The 26,066-nt window shown below is 38.4% G+C and overlaps 1 protein-coding gene and 1 long non-coding RNA gene across 2 annotated transcripts in view; one reads left to right on the forward strand and one right to left on the reverse strand.

The window, feature by feature from the left end:
• The window catches only part of LOC105841531 (uncharacterized), a 273,844-nt gene that overhangs the window by 35,171 nt on the left and 212,607 nt on the right, over positions 1-26,066 (forward strand). The window contains exon 2 of the mRNA XM_038018428.2: positions 22,270-22,303. The gene's annotated coding sequence lies outside the window, so the exon portion shown is untranslated. The remainder of the gene's footprint in view (positions 1-22,269; positions 22,304-26,066) is intronic.
• LOC119630106 (uncharacterized) lies at positions 20,444-23,325 on the reverse strand. The gene is made up of 3 exons (XR_005245908.2): positions 23,089-23,325; positions 22,008-22,123; positions 20,444-21,897 (listed from the first exon to the last, which is right to left on the reverse strand). It is a non-coding gene; the product is annotated as an uncharacterized LOC119630106 (long non-coding RNA).

Raw genomic sequence — 26,066 nt, forward strand, 5'->3', positions numbered from 1 at the left:
TTCAAGAGCGGCTGTTATACGAATGAATTCTTGACTATTGACCGTGATGGTAAAGCATGGCTAGCGGTTACAAAACAAACAGCGAAGTTAATAAAAACCGATATTAGACTCGGATGCTGGTAGCCGCAGCAACTTTTTCAATTTCAATACGCCGTGATTGTGAAATTGCCAACGTTTTTGTAAGCTTTGATTTACGGCAGACATAATTAGAATTTATGAGGTTTTAAGTGGTCGAAGCGCTCGGCTCATTTCGAACGAACACAATTGAGGTTTTTGAGATTTGTTTGTGATTCTGCTACTGGACGTGAGCCGCTGAACTGTTCCCTCTTCTTTTTAAAAGGTGCACTCTCGTAACAGAATGGTCGTGTTTGATATTTAGTATTGAATGTGGCAGTCTTGATGCGTGTGGTGAGTAGCCATCATACAACGCAAGATATTTGACAGATATCTCGCTTACGATATTTTCAAGATAAGCTTGCATATATACAAGTTCCGGCCTGCTTTTAGGTACCCCAAGCACCTGTCATCGTCCTTGTCGAACCCGTCGTTTGCGACGAAGGGCTCCGCGAGTAAATTAATCTACAGATACAGCACTTTCTCGTCGGATCTTCTCAGTGGGTCGCGTTTTCGATCCTATGGTAGATTCTGTGAAGCACGGCTCTTGCTAGGGTTCGTGCTCGCAACATCGTCAGGTTTGAACACTGAGAGCTCACCTACTAGTTCGGTGAATCTAGAATAACCCCTCGAGGTTACTAGAATAAGAAGAAAAAAAATCCGACCAACAACATTCGCGATATTGCTCAGTAGGCGGACCGTCGTTATATGACCCAGTCGGTGGAAGATGTTCCCTTTACCGTATATCCCGCGTCCCACGATGTCTCACCAATCATACCCGCCGAAGGCAATCATCGACAACTTATTTAAGGAATCTCCCTCTGCCGGCTTGATTTGGTCGGTCCATAAAGCCGAAGATTTCACACGCGGTTTTGTTCCTTTTATTCTTGCACGACGAGGCGTTTCAAGGACTGTTTATCTCACACAGAAACTTGTCTGAACAAAGTTATTAACCAGCATCCTCTTTCGAACTCCAGATCATAAATTAATAACAGCTGCTTAAAGACGAATCGGAATATTGTCAAATTGTAAAGTAAACCTGTAACAACGCGCTGGTTGAACTATTATTAAACCATATAGGATTAAAGTATTTTATTTAGATTCATTGCGTTTTAACGCTGGGGAATCCATTTACGGATACCCGGTCGGGGGGACAACGAACTGGGTTATGCCGGACTCCGGTGCCTCTCGGGAGGAAGAGGGAGATGAGGAGGGCCAAGGTCCTCCACGTCTCCGAATTCCTCGCAGGAGACTACGCCTTGAAAAAGACGCACTAGGAGCTTGCCCCGCAAAACCAACTACCGACTAAACCCCATCGAGCTCCACCACACCGGCTACACCAAACCTACGGTACCGCAGTGCGCGCCGAAAGTCCGCTTCGATGGTCCCGTCCTGATGATAAGACGGGATTTCATCTCCCGCCCTACCTGGCTGTTGAATAGGTACAGGAGTCCTTTAGCGTCACAGCTTGAATCCCACCATCACCTTGATACTCCTATGTTTCAATTATATAGTATTCTAAATGATCAAGTATAACAAGGCTTGTTTTATTATCACTCCCCACTTCGTTGGAAGGGGGAATGGCAGTTGACGTCACGTCCGTTACAATAGTAAATTTTAAGTAAAGTTCTGCAGGTTACATTATAATTACTTTTTTCCTTGAGAGGCTATATCAGTGTTACTCTAGCGTATAGGTGAGCTCTCGGGGCTCAAACCGGAGTGTCGCTAACATTAGCCCTAGCAAAAACAGTGCTTCGCAGAATTTACCACCGGATCGGAAACGCGACCCACTCAGAAGATTCGGCAAATTATAACGATGCTATTCCCTAATCATGGAAGTCAAACGTGAACATTTTATAAGTACGCGTTTCATTGGAAAGATTGGTACCTGCCTGCGGGATTCGAACACCGGCGCAGTCGCATCGATCGATACGAGACTATACTAGACGTCTTATTCTTCAGGCCCAAACGACTTCAAAGGCTAAGTTTGAATCTAAATTACCGATCACATAATATCATTCATATATAGTCATAAACTCTCAAACTTGATAAAGGTTCTATAATTTCTAGGCAATAATGGTATGTTCTGATCAAGCGCTATAGTGGAATTATTCTTCACGCAATTTCATTAGCATTATATTAATTAAAATATTATGTACTAGTTTTACAACGCGATGTTGTGTGCCACAAAGATTAAAGAATAAGATTACTGGTATCGAGCGATAGAGTTACGACCGGAGTTAAAATCTCGCAAGCAGGTGTGTATTTTAGTTAGCAATTTTTTATCAATCGCGTATTAGCGAGCGATTTCCAACAGGGAGGTGTTTTGATTAGGAAATCTGTGGGCTTCAGTCCTCCTCGCATCGCTTTCCTCATCACTGAAGATCTTGACTCTCCCGCTGCATCATTTTATCACGATGGGTGTGAATAGTCTGCAATAAAACAATAAATGGTTTTTTTTCCTACCTATGCTGATAGCCTTGAGAGGCTATTTCAGCTTCACCCTAACATGTAGGTGAGCTCGTGGGGCTCAAGCCGGAGTGTTGCTAACACTGACCCTAGCAAGAGCAGTGCTTCACAGAAATCCACGCGACCCACTGAGAAGATCCGGCGAGAAACTCAGTGGGTGAAATTTGTTAAATTATACAATGTTGTTAAGAAGTCCCCATCCTTGATCCTGCTCAATGCGACTACAGTAGTCTTGTGTAGTTTCTGATGAAATCTATAACGTGTTTAGAACATACAGATGCTTCGCATTTATATCAGTGTTTATTCATATAACACTATTTTACATGATAATTTACTTTTAATAGATGCTAATAAACAAGGTCGCTAATGTAATTTTAAATGAGTTTACATTTTATTATCGAACTAGTTTAATTGCCGCACCTTTAGTTTATTAAGTTTACAAATATTTCAACTATTTTCATTTAGTTATACCAATATGACGCTAGTAGAAAGTCAAGTGATAGTGACATTCAAAGTATGTCAAATGTTAGATGAATTAAGCATAATATTCATAATAGTTTCAACAAGTTATTGATACTGTTGTTTTGTTAAAATGGACCGCAAAATTGCTTCGATTCAGGATCAGGTGTAATGATGATATTAACTAGTGCGGGATTGAAGTACCGACAGCGATTTTGGCTAAAGAATTAGGTTAGGATAATGCGGAAACGTGGACACTCATGGTTGAACTGGTCCACAAGCTTAAAGTCGCTCAGCGAGCTATGGAGACGGTTATGCTTGGAGTTTCTCTGAAAGATCGAATCCGGAACGAGGTGATCCGACAGAGAACCAAAGCTATAGACATAGCACTGCGAATCAGTAAGCGGAAGTGGCAATGGGCTGGCCATATTAGCCGGACAACGGATAACCGTTGGGGTAAACGCGTTCTTGAGTGCAGACTGCGAACTGGAAAACGCAGTCCAGGACGCCCTCAGGCTCGGTGGAGTGATGATCTGCCCAGGGTGGCTGGCAGGAGCTGGATGAGAGAAGCCGAGGATCGTGCTCAATGGCGTGCAATTGGAGAGGCCTATGTCCAGCAGTGGACTGCTATAGGCTGATGATGAATGCTGTGGCCGGATAGCAGATAATAGAGACAGAGAGAGATAATAGACTTGGAATATTAAAGCATATCTGCTTGTGGGTATCGTAAAGCTATGCTTGTCACTGGAGATGGCGATCGATTCCTCATCTAGTACATTAAACGCAGATGAGCTCATGGCCTTTCTAACGAGAATCTCATAGACAAATCCTCAATAATTCTCCATATATCAAGAGCTACTTCATCATACTATCGACCTAGAGACATGATAGCAATTCATTGAATTTTACATTAAATTTTGTTGTAATAGGATGGAAATTTCCTGTGCGTATGCTTGTAATAAACCCTACTGCTAAGTGTTGGGGTGATTAATGTAATGTAAACGAAAATAAAACCAAGTATACTTTTCTTACGTCTTAAATCAGAGGCATTCTTTCGAAATATTTTCTAGGATCATCGCATCGTATTCTTTCATTGCCCAATCACTACGGCGCTAAGGAAGGTTTATTAATAACAAAAATGAAATGAAATGTTTTTAAATAATGTCAACAATTATTTTATAACTTATCTAGCAAACCCGCCCTCGCTTCGCTTCGGAAACATTAAATTTTATTATTGATAGCTGAGGTATTTTCGTACCGCGGGTAACGCCGCAGGGCAAAGCTAGTCTAAAAAAAGTAGCCTAATGGCCATTTTCACCGACATTTAGGGATCCCTTAACTGCATTTAAGGAGCGCCTAATTAAAAATTCGTTTTCACCAACATTTAGGTATCTCCTAAGTTCTTAAAAGGCTCCCTAAATTTAGGAACCCGATGTTTCGTTCCTTAACTGTCTCCTAACACTAGAAGAGAGTTTTATGTCTGCTGTCATCTTTTTCGATACATAACATTCAAAAGGTTTGATAACGATTTCAACAATGGACGATGATTTAACTCTATTTTTAGAAAAATTGGAAGCAGTTGAGTCTTTACAGTTAGCTTCTAGTCACTCTGTACTTAAAAGGCCACGCTTGTATCGTCAGAGAACTGAAGATTTCGAAAAATACGATGACAAAGACTTTGTCTTTAGGTATAGGCTGTCAAAAGAAACTGCTATTTTTATTAGAAAAAATTGAACATCTGCTAGAATATAAGGACAATAGGTAAGTGTATTATTTAATTATTTTCCACTTATGTATACTCAATGACATTACATATTGAATCATTGACATTCAGGACTAACAGCCTCAGTGCGTTATTCAATTTCATATTTATCTAACAGATTGTTTTTTTTTTACTAAATTATATACCACAGACGTATAATTATGATTTATTGTCATTAATATTTATTATTCTTTTATTTGATGGATATTTTAAAGGTAATCGTGGATCACACATTTTTATCGATAAAACATCGATATTTCAAGTACCCAAATCAAAACATTAAAACGTCACCTAACTAAGAAACTCTTTAAAACTTAGCACAAAGCATGGTGAAAATGAATTTAGGTAGGTAGTTGATTTAGGTAATCTCCTGTCTAAAGTGTTTCCTACGTAGGACCACTTTGGGAACTTGTCGGTGAAAATGGGCATTAGTTACTCGTTATATCATCAGCTACCTCTCAATGAAAGTCTCGTCAAAATCGGTCCAGCCGTTCCAGAGATTAGCCGGAACAAACAGACAGACAGACAGACAAAAATTGTAAAAAATGTTATTTTGGTGTATGTACCGTATATATATTCATATGCATGTAGTAAAAAGTAGTTATTTCAATATTAGAAACAGACACTCCAATTTTATTTATATGTATAGATTATTACTAGATAATGACCGAGCTTTGTTCGGAATTTTTGTTTTAGATATTTTGTGTTTTTTAGAAATTATATTTAAATACGAATTACATGTTGATAAAATGATGAAATATATTATGAATAATATTTTTCGATCTTACCGACAGAGTAATAAAAAAATATGAACTGGCTATTTAAAGAAAAAATCAAAATTATCGATCAAGTTGATTATTGAAAACACGAACAAAACAACATTTTCTGAAAATAAATCGTAGCTAGATCGACTTATCGCCCCCGAAATCCCTTGTATACTAAATTTTATGAAAATCATTGGAGCCGTTTCCGAGATTCATATAAGATGATACAAGAATTGATCGTTTAAAGATATAAGATAAGATATAAAAGTGTGAGTCCGTTGTACAATATTAGCGCAATGTCTGAGTTTTATTTTCGAACGCTTATAACGACGCGTTGCAGCCGAAGTATTCGTGACGACCGGTTTTTGGGCTTAACACCCATATCAGGATAAATATCAAATCCCGGTCATAACTTGAAACTTCATTTGAGCACGCGCCCAGGACGTCGCTCCCACGACCACTTGAACTGGGCTGTGGCTGTGCTCACACTGAACCCAAGTTTTGGACAAATAAATACAGTTAACTACAGAGAAAACTAAGTTTTCCATAGCCCTTTGTCGTAGAACCATTTCAAACTAGAGGTCCCGCAGTAGTCGAAATTCGACTATAATTAATTGGAATTGCAAGTTTGTACACTATTAAGATTGCATTTTATACTTCTATAATCACAAATTTCGCCAAGGCTACACTATAAAAAATATTAATAAAGACAAACAATATTTAATCTATTCTTAATTTGACCACAGACGTCATACAAAAGTTTGACAATAAATAGTATGCATGCGTGTGTGCGTCAAATACATGGTATGTAGTGTGTGTAATGTTTTCTTTATTGATTTAACGCATCTTTTATGCATTATTTAAAAAAAAAATAGCACTGTGCACTTCTTCTCTATATCCTCTATAAGTGTGGAAAATTTCATACTCCTCCGTCCGCGCAATTTTCGTAAAAAGGGATACAAATTTTTCGCTTCACGTATTAATATATAGATACCACGCTTACAAAGGATTACTAGAACAACACTTTCAAAAGAGCTATAAAACTTGTCCGTATTCGTAAAATTAAAACCCCCTCATTTACTTATACGGGTTCTAAGCTCAGAATTTAAACAATACGGCTGCATATAAAAGCAAAAGAACTTTCTGGTGTAGATAAGAAAGGTTTTTTATGAACTACTACAAGTGATTAAAAATGTTAAAATACGACTTGTATTAAAATGTATTCGGCAAAGATTATTGTCGTCGCAGACGTGAAACACCTTTGAGTTTGTGTCGACTATGAAGACAGTTAGGAAACGCTTTGTGTCGCTTATGAGTAGTTACACAGTCACACAACCAAAGCGTCTACAAGTCTACTATAGACTAAAAACGAAGAATGTGTACATACGTACGTAGTTCATAGACATCAAGGATGTAAATACAGCCACCCACCTTAGAGACAAGTGTTCTAAATCTCAATTTTATAGTAAAATGCTCAGCCCTTTCAAACTTGGTTGTAGGACCTCTTGTGAGCCAGCACGGGTAGATACCACCGCCCTGCCCATTTCTGCCGTGAAGCAGTAATGCGTTTCGGTTTGAAGGGTGGGGCAGCCGTTGTAACTATACTGAGACCTATAACTTATATCTCAAGATGGGTGCCGCATTTACGTTGTAGATTTCTATGGGCTCCAGTAACCACTTAAGACCGGTGGGCTGTGAGCTGGTCCACCCCTCTAAGCAATAAAATAAAAACCGAAACGCATTACTGCTTCATGGAAGAAATATCTTGCGAGCTCATAAGACTTTATATCACCAGTGCACTGCATCAGGAAATAATAGCTACAATATTATAGCAAACTCTAACACAAGGACAGCGCAACATGAACATCATTATATACCTTGAGTTGAGTCGTTGAGTTGAGTTGAGTCGTTGAAGTTTGTATTCATACCTGTCCCGATCTCACAAACTGGAATGGACGGTTGTACTTTCTAAAACCCTTCGATCAATAATAGTACTATTGATCGAAGCTAAAACCAATAAAAATCGTTTTACAAATCGTATCTCTTCTAGTTAACTTATTCTGTGACCGTGAAAGAACATATTTCAATCAAAGATCAGTCGACGTGTTCCAGCGGCGCGTATTTAAAAATATTCTATTTTAAAACTCTGGATAATTCCGGTAGCTTATTTGGGCATGTTTGTTATCTCGTGTGGAAACCGTGATCCGATCCGGTGAGTTTCGTGTGAGTCTTTTCAATGTTTACTCGCACTTGCTCGAGTACGGTTGGACTGACACAGGCTGCTGGGTCGTTATTTATTAAAGATGTCTTAAATTAACTGTTTAGGAACGCGTGTAAGTCCACACGGAACCGCCAACTTGGTTATTTCTACCGCATAATACATAGATATTTATTTTTATTGCCCTTGTAGGCAGACGAGCATACGGCCCACCTGATGGTGAGTGGTTACAGTCGCCCATGGACTTCAGTAATGCCAGGGGCAGAGCCAAGCCGCTGCCTACCGCTTAATACTCTCCACAAGCCTCGTTTGAGGACATGTCATAACGCTTGGGAAACACCGTGGAGGGGAGCTCATTGGACATAATATGATGATTGTTCTTCCAAATACATATATTGATAATTCGAAGTCATTTTAGTGGTAGGCATCGGCTTGGTTCTGTCCCTTGCATTGCTGGGGTCCATAGGCGATGGCAACCACTCACCATCAGGTGTGCCATATGCTCATCTGCTTATAAGGGCAATAAAAATAAAGTCATGTCTCAAGGTAATCGCATTATGGGCTGCCGTGGTGACTAAATTCTAAGTAGGCTATGAGCTCGATTACCTATCTATAGATAGGAAAAAAAAACCTTAATGAATACAAAATTATAATTTGCGTAATCACTGGTGGTAGGACCTCTTGGGAGTCCGCACGGGTAGGTACCACCACCCCGCCTATTTCCGCCGTGAAGCAGTAATGCGTTTCGGTTCGAAGGGTGGGGTAGCCGTCGTAACTATACTGAGACCTTAGAACTTATATCTCGAGGTGGGTGGCGCATTTCGTTGTAGATGTCTATGAGCTCCAGTAACCACTTAACATCAGGTGGGCTGTGAGCTCGTCCATCCATATAAGCAATAAATAAAAAAATACAAATCAGGTATTCCAACAGTCTGATATGTAATAATTCAATCGTGATCGCAGACGAAGCCGCTGAAGATGTCTATAGTAACGAGAACAGTTAGTTTCCAATTTATGCTGTTTACTTGTGACAGGTAATAATACCTGAAGATATTAGCTTCGTCAGTCACGCATCAGTTTGGCGCTGTATCGAAGAAATATTTTCAATTGTATTTGTGTAAACTGTCACGACTTTCGGCTTTTACTAATTCTTACGGCTCCACATCAAGCGCGTTTTAGGATGAATTTTGAAATTTGAGCCACACTTATCTGGATTTTCATTCTGCCTAATTATTAACTTTACTTCATAATCTAAATCAGGGTTGTCCAGACAATGGCCCGCGACGCATGATTTGTTCTGAAAATAGTTTTGGATATAAACAGTTTATATAATAGAATTCAAAACATACAATTAATATTTGGTTTAATCGATGTTTATTTGTGTAACATTCCATTCCCATGGCATAATTTAAAAGTGAAGCTATCTTTTACTTCTATTATTGGGGGAATTCCCGGAAAGTATTTCGTTGTTTGGATATTTTTTTCTGCGGTCCTATAGATTTTGTAGTTAATTTAATTAGCCTGCAAAGGAACGTAGTTTTGATATTTCAGCTTAACGTGTGTAGGTGAGCTCACGGGGATCAAACCGGAGTGTTGCTAACACTCACCCTAGCAAGAGCAGTGCTTCGCAGAATCTACCACAGTCACATATGTAGCGTCACATTCATTCTGGATTCTTGGGCGTTGATACTAAACTCAACGATACTCGACCAATAACTTCATTTAATGTTCATTTTGTCAGTTGGCCATAACAGAACACTTTCGCGTTTTACGACCATAGTAATTAAAGTTTAATTAGTGAAGTTTCGGGTTTTCTGTACGTACTGCGGTAAATTAAACATGCAATTAGCGTGGCCATGAGAATAAGCGCTATTACGCAGATATTTTTCGTAGCCAAACTATCTGGGACTCCTACACAAGGGATCAACATTAATCCCTAATAATGGCACTTCATCATATTCTTTGGTATTCAGGGATTTCCTGTTGATTTATAAAGCAAAGTTGGGGCAAACAACTCAAGATAAGCTAGTTTATAAATTAAACAACATTAAATGAATGCAATAAAAATGATTTGTTCGTCTACCAAATGTTTTAATTAAATAAAAAACACACACACAGTTTAGTTTCTTGAACTAAATAAATTTGTATTTTTTTTTAAACTGGACTGTAGTGACGTGATGAGGCAGTGTAGATGCGTGCCGTGAGGACCAGGAACCGCGGTGAGTCGGCTGCGATGGTCCTGATGAAGCTGCGATGCTGGCTTGCTGTGGGACGACTGTCGATGACTTGCTTTTATCTGCGAGAATGCGGGAATTGTGGTTGCCGAAGTCCTTGATGCGCTGATTGTATTTATATGCGCTTTATTTTGAAAATGTCGTAAGCGAGATTCAGGCTTCTGTCAATTATCTTGCGTTGTATGATGGCTACCCGCCACAGGTACATGACATAGATTAAATGTTGTGTTCTTTTTTCCAATACCTGAGCTGATAGACTCTTGATGTTGCTTTGATCAGGTCTTCTTCGATCAGAGAATCTTACGTTGCTCATCATAGAGGTGAGTTCGCTTCGACTCAACAACCAAGGCGTGCCACTTAAATAAGCTCACGGTTCAGCCCAGGTTAAGCTTGGAGACCATGGACATAGCAAGATGAACATCATGATACACCGTCAGATATATAAGTCGAAGCTTGTATTTACACCTATTCCGTTCTCACACACTGGAAGGCATGGTTGTACGTTCTAAAACCAGTAAAAATTGAAGTCATTCGTTAGCATGTGTTAGATACTAATATAATAATAATAACCGGGAACAAATTTTGAAGTCGTCGTGGCCTAAAGGATAAGACGTCCGGTGCATTCGTATGAAGCGATGCACCGGTGTTCGAATCCAATCGGATCGGTTCGAATCGTTCGGGTACCAATTTTTCTAATGAAATACGTACTCAAATGTTCACGATTGACTTCCACGGTGAAGGAATAACATCGTGTAATAAAAATCAAACCCGCAAAATTATAATTTGCGTAATCACTGGTGGTAGGACCTCTTGGGAGTCTGCACGGGTAGGTACCACCACCCCGCCTATTTCCGCCGTGAAGCAGTAATGCGTTTCGGTTCGAAGGGTGGGGTAGCCGTTGTAACTATACTGAGACCTTAGAACATATATCTCGAGGTAGGTGGCGCATTTACGTTGCAGATGTCTATGGGCTCCAGTAACCACTTAACATCAGGTGGGCTGTGAGCTCGTCCATCCATCTAAGCAATAAAAAATAAAAAAAAAGCACCCGGTCATCCGGCCCCAATTTTGGATTCCCTGTGTTATGGGTACCAGATTGATAAACATACATATATATGTTTGAATATATGCATATATAGATAATGAATACCTAGACAAAGGGCAAACAAAGAATCACACGAATGTTTGCCCGATGTGGGAATCGAATCCACGACCCTCGGCATTACAGTCAGCGCTAACTACTGCACCACTGAGTCAGTTAAAGATAGTAAACTAATTACTTAAGAAAATCTCGCATTCCATTACTCGTAAGTACGAAATCCTGTTGAAGGCCCGGTAATCCGGTTTGAAGCGTGGGGTAGCTGTTGTAACTATTCTAAGACCTTAGAACTTATATCTCAAGGTGGGTGATTTGAGACTTACTGTACCTGTGTTACTGGTGGTAGGACCACGCGTGAGTCCACGCGGGTAGGTACCGCCACCCCGCCTATTTCTGTCGTGAAGCAGTGATGCGTTTCGGTTTAAAGGGTGGGGTAGCTGTTGTAACTACGAGTATACTGAGACCATAGAACTCATATCTCAAGGTGGGTGGCGCATTTACGTTGTAGATGTCTATGGGATCCAGTAAGCACTTAACACAACGTGGGCTGTGAGCTGGACAGCCCATGTAGGCAATAAAAAAAACCTGCTTATAATACACGGCTGTCGGACTCTCTTAATACTAGTTATATATATTATTTTTTTATTGCTTAGATGGATGGACGAGTTCACAGCCCACCTGATGTTAAGTGGTTACTGGAGCCCATAGACATCTACAACGTAAATGCGCCACCCACCTCGAGATATAAGTTCTAAGGTCTCAGTATAGTTACGACGGCTACCCCACCCTTCGAACCGAAACGCATTACTGCTTCACGGCGGAAATAGGCGGGGTGGTGGTACCTACCCGTGCGGACTCCCAAGAGGTCCTACCACCAGTGATTACGCAAATTATAATTTTGCGGGTTTTGATTTTTATTACACGATGTTATTCCTTCATCGTGGAAGTCAATCGTGAACATTTGTTGAGTACGTATTTCATTAGATAGCTCGGTTGTTCACGATATTTTCGAGACTATAGTCAATTAACTTTCCCTAAAGCCCATTTATATTTGTAAGTGAATATGTAATTTATATCCATTTTCATTTTAAAACGCAATCTCTAAATAAATCCGACCTAATTTTCTTCGCAACTCTTGACAGCCATGACAAACTGTCACTGTGACAGTTAAATAGGCAAATGGATCAAAAGATATCTCGGCGCCCCGTGATGTCTACACGTCATTCTAAATAGGTTAGTTGTTAGAAGTAAAATTGAATTCATTTCTATTATTATGAACAAAAGCTTTGGTTTATAATAGGATGTAATATTAAATTTTAAACGTTCTGACTCCAACTCGGAGTAAGCTGCTTCGTGGTGGAAATAGATAGTGACGGCAATTGTTACCTGTACTGGTATATGATATGCTCTACCACCAGTAGTATAGTAGTATAACTCCATATTAGTTTTCGTCCCAAGTATTATTGGGTTTTCAACAATTTGTGATAAATCTTGGTCATCGGAAATTTCCTGTCCATCGCATCCTATAAATAACCACAAAAGCCCTAACTTATCATAAACAATTGCTTAATAAGATGCATTATTAATTTAAATATAGAAATCGTTGTGGTATGCATACATTTTACTAAATCCTCAGAGAATTATTGATATAATCTGATTTCAAGAAATTAATGTCATATGCTAAAATTGTAATCGTGAAATAAATTGAATTATGGTAATCAAAATTGCACTTATGGTCTATTGATATTATACATATATTCGTTCCAATCCGGTCTGTGGACTTAAGACTTTGCGCAGAATCTCCAGATGAAAGTATCTTATAACAAACGACTCAGTAAATATCTGTTAGTTCTAGTACTTTTAGTCGTTCGTCCTTGTTATATGTACTGATTTAAAATATTTTCCAAATTTCCCATGTTGTGAAATGCATATCTGAAGAAGGTTGAGTTTCTTGCCGATTTATTCAGCGGCAAAATCGTATTGTAGTTCGCTGGTCAAGTTTATTTATAATTTTTTTTGCCCATTTACCTCCACGGCCTAACTGATGGTGAGTGGTTACTGTTGATTGCTCTCCGTAAATCTCGTTTGAAGAAAGACATGTTATAGCATTCAGGCGACATCGAGGAGAGGAGTTCATTTCAAAGCTGGATGGTATGTGGGAGAAAGAGCTCTGGATACGCACTGTGGATGAACGCAGTGGTTCTAGCTAGTATGGATAAATTCTGCTCCAGTGACGTGCGGTGCGCTGGTAATAATATGTTAAACGGATTATCTCAAGCAATTCCTCAGAGTATTCTCCTTGGAACATACGGTACAAAAGACAGAGAACCGAAGTCCCTCCGTAGTAGAGCCAGGGTTGTATTTGGTTTATTTCCAAATTTTTATTATGTGATAGTCTGTGTCTGCATCAGCTTTTACTGCTAATATTCGATTAGCCTAGTTGCTATACTGGTTACATTCTGTACAACGGGGTCCATTTGCGAAACACGAGTGGATTCTTTGGTAAAGGTATCTATTATTTGACGTCTGCGGATAATTGCCCTTGTTTCTCATATGTGCTTCCGTAAGCATAGGAGAAAATTAAATCTGATCTTCGCATAGGGTGATTTAATCCCATTAACTTAAAAAAATATCATGGCTGGTTACATCTTGTAAATTCGTCCACTGAAATAGCTCAGTCGAACGCAGCACATTAATGTACCTGTCGAATGTTTATTGATTTGCGTCCACGAACATTAAATAAAAACATATTTGATAACACGTGCGCGTTACATATTAATATCATTTCCGGAATCATTAGATTCGTTCTTGATGATTTATCGGAGCAATGACCTTTTCGAGATGTGAAAACTTCACTTATTTTTAGTTTCCGTCTTCCTCTTTCGTGGGAAGTTTTTGCTGTGTGTAAAAGGGATGATGATTGTTAGTACAGCGTAAATAATGAGAAATATTGTTGGGGAGAATTTTTTGGTAGCGTCACCTAGTATTACTATCTATTACTACTTATTACTGAAGTAAGTGCCGAATCATTATTTTTGTAACTTGAATAATTTAATGCTATTAAAATGGAAATAGAAACTTGTAAAAGTTCTGTAAAATGTTTCACAAAATTAAAAAATTATTACTTCCCATAAAAAACACCTTTACACTATTGCTGTTTTCTTAGACTGACGTTCAACTTTTATTTGTCGCCATAAACTGTGAAACAGCGCATGAAAGCACCACAAATTCAATTACAATACTAACGCAAAAAAATAACTTTGAATACTGACTCTAAGCCAAGATCGGTTTACTTCTCACGGGAATAACATAAAATGATCATAAAAATCGGATTCTTGCGACTTTTCGCAGTGACGAGCTAGTTTTTATCAAAATTGATGTCGATAATTTTGAAGAATGTTTTATTCTTTAATTTTTGAGGTACGTAATATATGTCATCCTTAGATAGAGTATAGTGTTGTAACGAATCTATACATATAAATAAAATTGGAGTGTCTGTTTGTAATATTAAAATAACCGCTTTTTACTACATGTATATGAATATATATGCACCAAAATAACATATTTTATATTTTTTGTCTGTCTGTCTGTTTGTTCTGGGTAATCTCTGGAACGGCTAGACCGATGTTGACGAGACTTCCACAGATAGGTAGCTGATGATATAAGGAGTAACTTAGGCTACTTTTTTTAGACTAGCTTCGCCCTGCGGCGTCGCCCGCGGTACGACAATAACCACGGGTAGCATCACGGGACTCAGCTATCAATAATAAAATTTAATGTTTCCGAAGCGAACCGAGGGCGGGTCGCTAGTAAATAATAAATGTATATTAACAAAAATGCCGTAATCCAAAGCATGTAGCAACAGCTATTTATATCTATTTATCGTTCTTGATAAGCTACAAAATAACTAGTAGATAATAAAAAGGAAAAGCGTCGCAGCTGCGTAAAGATACAAGAAAGTGTTTGAGATGTTGTGGGAGGATCAACGATAGCAAATATTAATACGCTTTTATTAGCTTCAGACGTATGTATGTATGTTTGTAACGGAATCTTTGAACATGATTTTGACCCCCTTCAAAACCTCGGATTAACTCGAAATTTGGTATACTTATTAAGAACCGATGACAATGCTAAAAAAATTGAAAAAATTCAAATACAACTAAAAGATGAGAAATAAATAATAGTTTAAAAAAACAAACAAAATACGCTTTTATAGAAAATCCAACTAAAAAATAGAATTTAAATTATTAAAATTCATTTTATATTATTATTTGTTTTATTTCCATAAGCTATTTTTGAAATTTGCTACTAGAATAACTTATCATAATACAATGGGTGTGGTCCAGCCACTGTGGCCCGACGCCGGTGGTCTAAAACAACACCACTACATTTACTTGTGGATATCGTAATGGCGGCTAAAGTCTTCATGCACTATCCAGTATATTTCAGTATTGTGAGTCGGCTTAATGTCTCAAGACTGCATTCACTTTGTGAGTTCCGGTGACCACGGAGTGCCAGGTAGACCGAGAGTTCGTTAGTACAGGAATACCTGTATACTGTACGCAGCGGCTTGGCTCTGCCCCTGGCATTGCTGACGTCCATGAGCGACGGTGACCACTTACCATTAAGTGGGCCGTACGTTACTCATAAAGTAGCCTTCATTAGTTTGTCCGATGAAGAACGCCATAACCCATTTTGGAAATTAGAGCTCATGTCTTTTAATGTACGTACTGTACCTATGCTATGATACTTATTCGCTCCGTAATAGCTTAGCAACAAACAGAAATGATTATTATTAGCTAGCTAGCTGACCAAAAGACCTAAGCTTTTGTATAAAGTAAACTTAAAAAAGAAATCCGTCCGACTGGGGACACATCAAAGGAAAAAGAAAATTGTTATTTTTATTGAATTCAGAGCATTTTCATATTTATCTACCTTTTAAACCTTCTCTGGACTTCTACAAATAATTCAAGACCAAAAGTAGCCAAATCGGTCCAGCCGTTCTCGAGTTTTAGTGAGACTAACGAATAGCAATTCTTTTTTTTATATATATAGATAAGTTAGTGTACCTGCGCTCAAAAAATCATATCCCACTATCGAAAAAAATCAAAATCGATCATCCCTTCACTAAATTTTCGAATTCTCCAACGTACAAATACAATCAAAGTATTTAGAAGTGTTAATTATTATACGACAGAATTTCAAAGGTTACGTAATAACTAAAGTGAACCGTAAATATTAAATGCAAACACAGGCGCACATGACCGCAGTGAATTTGGATTGATTAAGAGTTTTAACAGAGTCAATATTAAGTAATAAATTTCGTAAGGGAGTGCCAAGCGTTTTTAGTCTTTATTTCTACATGAGAAGGTCGGGGAAATGGTGGTATGGGATCCGAGGTGTCAATGGATGCCTTTCAAAATGTTTACGCTCCCAAATAGGAAGGTCGACGATTGAGTAGCAATTAGAACGTTTTACAAGCAATTAAAATTGTAAGGATAAGTACGGTATGACTTAGTAGATTAAGGAAATGGAAAACCAGATGTTCGTATTCTCAATCATTTTGACAACCATTCAAACTAATTGTCTATAGAGAATTGCAGAAAGGTGAAATATAGAGTGAAGTCTAGAGATATATTTTATTGTTCATCATCAATGCTGATAAAGAGATCTAAGCCACAGACTAGCCCACTGAGTTTCTCGCCGGATCTTCTCAGTGGGTCGCGTTTCCGATCTGCTCGTAGATTCTGCAACGCATTGCTCTTGCTAGGGCTAGTGTTAGCAACGTCGTCAGGTTAGAGCCCCGTGACCTCACCTACTCGCCCGATTACGCTGGCATAGCCCCTTAGGTTACCAACTTAGGTAGGATAAAAAAAACCCATATACACCCACAACGTAAATGCACCGCCCACCTTGAGATATAAGTTCTAAGGTCTCAAGTATAGTTACAGCGGCTGCCCCACCCTTCAAGCCGAAACGCATTACTGCTTCACGGCAGAAACAGGCCAGGGTGGTGGTACCTACCCGTGCGGACTCACAAGAAGTCCTACCACCAGTAATAATGTCTCTGTAACCACTCATCATCAGGCCGACCGTGCGCGTCCCTTATCTTTCTCGTGCTATCAATCAGTCAGCCCATTGAACTTGTATGAATGAATGTAAATGCTGAAAGGATTCACAAAAACATCCGCCGATAAGATAAACAGTTTTTTTTTTCATTTCAAACAATGGCTCTGCTCGCTGTTTGACATAAACATACATTGATGTATCGGTTCGAGGTATTGCTTGTTATGTCTTAATTGAAAACGACACCGACTCGAAGGAAAATAATTGCAGTAGGTACCTACATACGTCAAGCACGAAAATCTATCGAACTCGTAATGTGAATGTATCGAGTTCTCGATACGAAAACGGATTATTACATCAGATGGTAGTACTCGATAGCCAGTTAGCATTCGAGATTTACGTTACCGTATCTTAAAACAATTTTCGTGCTCTCGATTATGAGTAGGTTCGAGTTTCGTGGCGATTCAATTGCGATTTTACTGGTGGTAGGACCTCTTGTGAGTCCGCACGGGTAGGTACCACCGCCCGGCCTATGTCTGTCGTGAAGCAGTAATGCGTTTCGGTTTGAAGGGCGGGGCAGCCGTTGTAACCATACTGAGATCTTAGAACTTATATCTCAATGTGGGTGGCGCATGTACGTTGTAGATGTCTATGGGCTCCAGTAACCACTTAACACCAGGTGGGCTGTGAGCTCGTCCACCCATATAAGCAATAAAAAAACGAAAGTAAGTAAATTTATTCGTGCTGCTGACATTAATGCTTTGTACAAACGGTAGGGGCGTTATTTAAATCCTATACATTTTTTCTCGATAGCGATACGAATACTTTTTCGATAATCATTTGTACTCGCCGCTCAGTTTTATTTCACAGCCAGAGTAAACGTGCCCACTTTTTTTTCTTACCTATGCTGATAGCCTTGAGGCTATTTCAGCTTCACCCTAACATGTAGGTGAGCTCACGGGGCTCAAACCGGAAGTGTTGCTAACACTGGCCCTAGCAAGAGCAGTGCTTCGCAGAATCTACAACTAGATCGGAAATGCGACCCACTGAGAAGATCCGGCGAGAAACTCAGTGGGCTGTGTCTATGGGTTAGTTCGCTCGTCGAGCCCTTCGTCGCAAGCGACGGGTTCGACGAGGACGGTGACCGGTGCTTGTGGTACCTAAAAGCACCGTTAATGGATCGGGAGGATCCGTAATGACGTGTTTTAGGCGACGTCGACTTGTGCCCACAACTCACTCAGTGTTCTTACTGTAACCAATGCCATGGGAATTTCTACCTTAAGATATGAGGTCGAAGTTCTAATTATCATTACGCCGGTATTGCTCTTCCAGATGCGGATAATTTTCAAGATAAATTTGAAAGCCACTTAGGTCATTTTCAATGCTGTTTACTTGTAGGCGTTGACAGGATCCAAATATTATTAGAATGCATTGCAAGCATGTTAGAATTTGCACTAGTAAATAAGGTTTGAAAGATTGATTGTGGTGGGCAAGGTAGAAGGGAAAAGACCCGCCGGTCGGCCACCAAACCGTTGGTCGGTTCAGATAACTGCGCTCACTGGACTCTTTGTTGCGAACGTCCTGAGAGAAGCCGAAAACCGAAGCAAATGGAAGCTGATGGTACAAAGAGCCACGAAGAGCTTTCAAGGACACGACCTTCAGCAATGAAGTATTCGACTAAGAAGAAGAAGAAGAATGGAATTAAAAAAAAAACATATTATGTTATTAATGAATTCCAAAAAATAATAATATACATAATGATCGCACTTCTCATTAAAATCGCTTTTTTCCTTGCCGCCGTTGAGAGGATAAATGATACCGTTAAAAAAAAAGAAATTAATAAGGATTTGAAAATTAATTAAAACGCTTCATTTGTAAAGAATAAATTAGTTATATTATTTATGTAAATAATAATGAAATTCACTAGTTCCACGGTATTTAACACACCGTTTTTGACACGGCCAATAATAAAAGATTTTCAACAATAAATAATGATTCCAGTGTGTACATAATCCTCGTATTATTTAGCCAAAACGTGGGCGACGATAAAATTACGAATTTATTTCATATTCAGATGACATCTGTCATTTCGACAACGTTAAACAACAATACGAAAATGATTTGCCAGGCTAATTCGAACTTTATTCGGTTGTCTATAAAAGTGTTGTATAGTGATTGATTGATATTCCACTAGAGATTAAATGTAAATTATATATAATCCTTCGATATATCGATAGTAAAACTAGAATTATATCGACAAAGCCTTGCTTGGCACAGTTTGGCGGCGACCGCTAGGATTTCTAGTTTCGTAAATTCAATTCGTCTGCTTACGCACGGCAACAAGACATTTGAATTTTTCATTTACAAATATTTTTAAATATTTATTTCTACGGGATTGTATGAATGAGTGATGTCGCGGTTAACCTGGTGCCACGTGGCGACTTATTAATTATTTTTTTTTTAAACCATCATCCATGTTAACTTTTCCCGTGCTAAGTTCGTAAAGAACTTGTGTTACAGGTACCAGATAACGGAAATAAATGTAAGATTTTTTATTATACACATACATATATTTAATATACATCCATAACCCTGGAAAAGACATTTTATATTTATCATACAAATATCTTCCCTTGGCGGGAATCGAACCCGCGACCCCCTTGTGTAGTGACCATGTCACTTACCACTATACCAGACGGACGTTAAATTAACACTAAGTTAATAACTTAATAAAAAATAAGTCAATGAATGTATAAGACTGTTCTATTACACATTCCCCAGTAACACCGTCTATATATTAATACGTGAAGCAAAAACTTTGTACCCCTTTTTACGAAAATTGCGCGGACGGAGGAGTATGAAATTTTCCACACTTAAAGAGAATATAGATAAGGAGTGCACAATGGTAGTTTTTTTTAAATAATGCATAAAACATAGTTTAAATCAATAAAGAAAACATTACACACACTACTATGTATTTGACACAACACATACATAAAAATATACTCTTTGTTTACTGTCAATTGGGAATCTTTTGTTATTGTTTAAAGTTTGTGCTCGAATTCAAAATAGATTGATATTGTTTGTCTTTAATATTATTGATCTATAGTGCAGTTTTGGTGAATACTGTGATTATATTATCGAAATATAATAGTGTTTGACAATAGAACCGTAATAATGTTTAAACTTATAATTTCAATTAATTATAGTCGAATCTCGACTACTGCGGGGCCACTAGTACAAATAAAAATGCAGACAAAAGCAGTCTTGAACGCATTGTATTTATATAAAACAATTGATTACTGATATGTGCAGAATAGATTTAGTTTTATTAGTGGGAACACGTATAAATTGTATCAGTTTTTTTAAACTTTTATTTCAATAAACTCCGTGACAATTACAATTTACTTTTTTTTTAAAGAGCTCTTGGATCCACCCCGTAACTGTTATACCCTTCAGAGTGCAATGCGCGGGTTGGCACTACGTCTATATTTTATTGGTCCCAGGCAGTCTTTAATTCAGGCAGACAAAATTTTCTCTAAACGTGTAGCTTATATTTAATGACTTATCATTTGCAATTAGTAGTAATGAAACAGTTGGCCTTATCTGACAGTCAAAAGGTGCTTGCATTTCTAAAGTCATATCAGCTTGAAGACACCACACGCACCCCGTTGCTATTAAAGCTGATGCCAAGCAGCAGCGGTTTGGCTCTGTCCCTGGTATTCCTGAAGTCCATGGGCGACGGTAACCACTCACCATCAGGTGGACCGTTTGCTCGTCTGCCTAAAAAGTCAATAAAATAATTAAAATCCCGAAGCATCCTTTCATTGACATAACCAGCAAAAACTTAAACACCAAATGTCGTATTCACTGATCGTGTCAACTACAAAATAAATTACGGACATAAAATCTGCCACTAAACGGTTAGCAGCGTGTCACGTATTCGCATAGCACACGTCTCCACATCCTACTCTGTTATTGGCAGTAAAGTTTCAAGGGAAACACTCGCAATTCAACACTAGGTTGTGATGGCGCCACTTTTAAACCGTCACAAACTTAGACGCGACAGCGTGGCGATCCTTGGGCATTACTGCACGAGAGGCGAGATTCGAATACCAGAACAGCTAATAAATGTCCACGTTTAATCACGTCTAGGCCGTTGGCGAAACGGCACAGCTATTGGTCGTTTAGGAGCAGACGTACATACGAATTGTTTTGAGCGATTTGTTAAGTTGCCTTTTCCTTTCGTCATTTGTCATTCCTGGCCGTAACGCTATCAACGGAATGATGTTTCGCACTCGTAAGGCCACCCTTAACAACGTGCCCTGCGTGTAGATGCACCGGATCTAGTGGAGTTTCGATATTTAATCTAGCACACTTTGTAAAATATGGTTAAAGATTAGAGAGAGAGTTTCTGTTTCTTTTAAGTTACATTAGATGGGAATAACAATAATAAACTGGCATTGTTGGTCGTCGACGTTCGCCTAGATGACCCGGGAGTTTGGTTGTAGCATTGACCCCCCTTACTCTGGATTCTGAACTGGGCAGAGATCGGACGTCGGGTGAGAAAGTACCAGGGGAGTCGTTTGGTGGGTAGGGCCATAAAGCCTCCTTGGGCTTGCAGTCTGTTCCCAACCTTTGCACACCGTTAAGTCCTAAATACCTTGCGTGCCCCCTAGGCGTAGACGTCTTGGATGAGGTTAGGCCCCTGTCTGAAAAAAAAGACGGTAAGAATGAGTTATCCAAACCGAAAGGTTTCACAAAGTGAATGTGCTTATCTCAACAAGAACTCAAAGTCTCATTATTAGTTTACCATAGCTACCTGTTTTCCGGTGGATCCACCCAATTCAGTTTCGGTGCTAGGGCATGCTACTAGTAGCAGCACACAAAGCACAGGTTACCGTATCAGAATCTTCTTCGACTTTTGAGCCTATTTCTCTGAAAATGGAGACATTTTTTTTGTAATGTACTGCACCCCTAGGTCACTAGGGCCTTTTTTTTTTAAGTCACTAGGTCCTGTCCATTCCAAAACTTTATGTTTAGTTGGCGGCTATTATAATCTTATCGTACCTTTCTTCTTTCAGATCTCGAGCTCAGCTGATATGACGAAAAACATAGGTATGTGAGTATTTAGATCTTGAATTTCTGAATTCAAAATGTAGCCAGCACATACCATTTATTTTTAAATACAAGATCTAACCGAAGCATTTTTTTTTTTAATTTAATGTTCTTAATATAAAACAAAATCTATTTCAATAAACGCTGCAGAAATAATTTAAGATAAAACATTACCGATGCACCAAACAAACGATCATTCATCGAATGATCACCTTAGTCCTTTTCTCAAGGCGGCAATAAAGAGTAGAGTGTGCTTTATTGTATACCAATATATTATAACCGAAGCAAATGCAAAACATTAAGGATATGAACCTAACCGACATGGTTCCAACCCGAGCGAATAATAATCACGGGTCGTCGTGCATCCCAAGCGATCTGGAGGCGATCCTTTTTGCCCGGGAAAAAGCTCTCCATCTGCTGAGAATCACAGTAATAAATACTTATATATTATAACAGTAGCGTGACCTTAGTGTGGCGAAGCGAGTCTTATTACTGGTGGTAGGACCTCTTGTGAGTCCGCACGGGTAGGTACCACCACCCTGCCTATTTCTGCCGTGAAGCAGTAATGCGTTTCGGTTTGAAGCGTGGGGCAGCCGTTGTAACTATACTTGAGACCTTAGCACTTATATCTCAAGGTGGGTGGCGCATTTGCGTCGTAGATGTCTATGGGCTCCAGTAACCACTTCACACCTGGTGGGTTGTAAGCTCGTCTACCCACATAAGCAATTAAAAAAAACCCTGGACGACAATTTGGAGCTTAACACCGGTTGGAGGAGTTAACTCACCATCCGATCCGCCGCCATCATTGGATTGGTTTTCCATTCTCAATGAACAGTCGATCTCACACGGAGACTCAGTTGTCCCTGGACCACTCTTGTACGGACAGAGGACTCCTCACAAATACCATCACGCTGCTCTTCGTAATGATTCGTTAACAAAGCGAACCGTTAATAATAAAAATACATGTTTTTACACCATTCAAAAACTCGTCCGATATATCAGCCGCGCTGTTGCGTTCTATCATAAATGTCGACCATTCAAATAAACATCAGTGCGGATATAAAAATGCAAATAATGTGACTTTTATGTCGGGTTTGACATGATATTGTAATGTTTTACTGGGCGGTTCCGTATATTTTAATAAGAATATCTTTTGGTGGTTCGAAGAGTGGTGGTTGTTTAGTGCGCAAGAGTTAGTGCTTGGTTAGAGTCGAAGCTGAATTGAAATTTGTGACTAAAATCTTAATCTACTTCCAAGACGTTATTTTAATAACCAATCCAAGGATTGGTCATTTGATTAGAGCCATAGACATGTTGGTGTCTGTAATGGCATACTCGTATGTACCTACAATGATTAGATTGTCTATACCATTTCGGGATTCAGAACACAAATCTAGCATACTATTTCAATTTATAACAATATAATTATATAGATTCCGATATATATTTTTGCTTAGATGCGTGGACGAAGCTCACAGCTCACCCGGTGTTAAGTGTTCACCGGAGCCCATAGACATAAAAACGTAAATGTCGGCGTAAATATTTTTTCATTACATTGATGGCTGAGCGATCTCACGGCTTACTTGCTGTTAAGTGGATACTAGATTATAACTATAGATGTCTATAACACAAATGCCATATTACCTAAACCCTAACCTACCTACCTATTACCTTTAAACCTAAGGTTGTAGTTTCAATTGTATGGTATATCTTCCACCCTTCAAATCGGACTTAATGACTGCTCCGCCCTCTCCATGTGGGTTAGGTGGTTAGGTTAGAAAAAGAAAAGGTTAGGCAGACAACTTGAGGGCCCAATTAACATTAATCATATTGCTGGCTAAAGCTGGATGAGAGAAGCCGAAGATCGTGCTCAATGGCGTGCAATTGGAGAAGCTTATAGTAGTCCAGCAGTGGACTACTATAGGCTGATGGTGGTGATTACTACGAAACATATAGCTAGGCTACATATTTAGAAAAATAATATATGAGAAAAAAATATACACAAACACATACGATTGTGGACATCAAATAAATTTGTGTTATGTTTTAACGGCCGTCTAGTGTAGTGGTAAGTGACATGGTCACTACATAAGAGGGTCGCGGGTTCGAATCGCGCCAAGGGAAGATATTTGTATGATAAATATAAATGTCTTTTCCAGGGTTATGGATGTGTATTAAATATATGTATGTGTATAATAAAAATCTTACATTTATTTCCGTTATCTGGTACCTGTAACACAAGTTCTTTACGAACTTATCACGGGACCAGTTAACGTGGGGTGATTGTTAGTAAATATTTATTTTTTTATTAAAAAAATTAAATATTTCTAGACTTCTTTCTTCTAGAATTTTAGACTTAAACTTCGTTATTGCTATAATTTTTTTTAAACTATTTTGTCAGGTTTCATGCTCTACAGTCTTCATAATTCACAGACAGCGAAAGTTTCATTTTGATAAAAATTTGGGTAACGTAACATTGAATGGTCGATTCATAGTTAAAGGCCACTCTAATATCAATCTGTTTATATATAATGTATATACGAAAGGCAATAAACACACTAATATGTTTACAAATTATAAGCAGATCCAACGTTTTGTTTTGAACTTTGGACCTTTCTATAATTGAATCGATCGTTGACTATATTTATTACGGTAATAAAATACTTAATTGACGTTCGAATTAATAAAATTGATTTACGCATAATTTGTTTTAAGTTGATTGCGTTGAATGAGTGGTTAGTTGTGTTCAATGCTCACAGAATTGAGTACTTTAGTATTATAGAGACCTAAATATAGTTCGCTCGTTTGCGAGTATACAGTGTTAAGAAAAGTAGTGGTCCTCCGGTAGTCGAAATTAGACTATAATTAATTGAAATTATTAGTTTGTACACTATTATGATTCTATTGTCAAAGACTTATTATACTTTTATAATCACAGATTTCGCTAAGACTTTAGACAAATATTAATAAAAACAAAAAATATTTATTCTTTTTTTTAATGGATTTTATGACCTGGTAACTAAGACCTTTAGGTCATGTCTTATTTTAATTTATATTCATATATTTATGAAAAATGATATTATGGAGTGAAATGAAATGAAGATGATTAATTTGAGACATTAATCAACTGGGACGAAATTAAATGAAATGAAATGGGATGAAATATAATCTCAGTAAAATGGTGGTCATTTACTAAGATTTTTTCAGTGGACTTTTTGGAGGATCCCGAGAAGTTACGTCCAGCGACTTTGTTTAATTTTCCCACATTTGTGCACTTTCACAGACATTAAACCACCATTATTACACATTTAAACCCGAAGAAACACTAAATAGACAAAATAAAACAAATCACACAACTTCACTCCTCGCGTTCCCGCCAAAAAGTCCAATATTTATTCTATTCTCAATTTGACCACAGACTATAAGCAATAAAAAAGTTTGACAATAAACAAGTAGTATGCATGCGTGTGTGTGTCAAATAATACAAGGTAGTGTGTGTAATGTTTTTTTATTGATTTAATATATTTTTTATGCACAAATTAAATTAAATATTAACATTCTGCACTCCATTTCTATATTTTCTATAAGTGAGGGAAATTTCATACTTCTCCGTCCGCGCAATTTTCGTAAAAATGGGTCGAAAGTTTTTGCTTCACGTATTAATATATAATGTTAACATTTTTATGCGTGCGGGGTACATGGAGCTTCACCCGCCGAGTGGGATCGCAGACGGTGGTGGGAGCTCAAATCGCCCAGTAAACGA

The sequence above is a fragment of the Bombyx mori genome, chromosome 21 (assembly GCF_030269925.1).
Source record: "Bombyx mori chromosome 21, ASM3026992v2".
NCBI classification, from domain to species: Eukaryota; Metazoa; Arthropoda; class Insecta; order Lepidoptera; family Bombycidae; genus Bombyx; species Bombyx mori.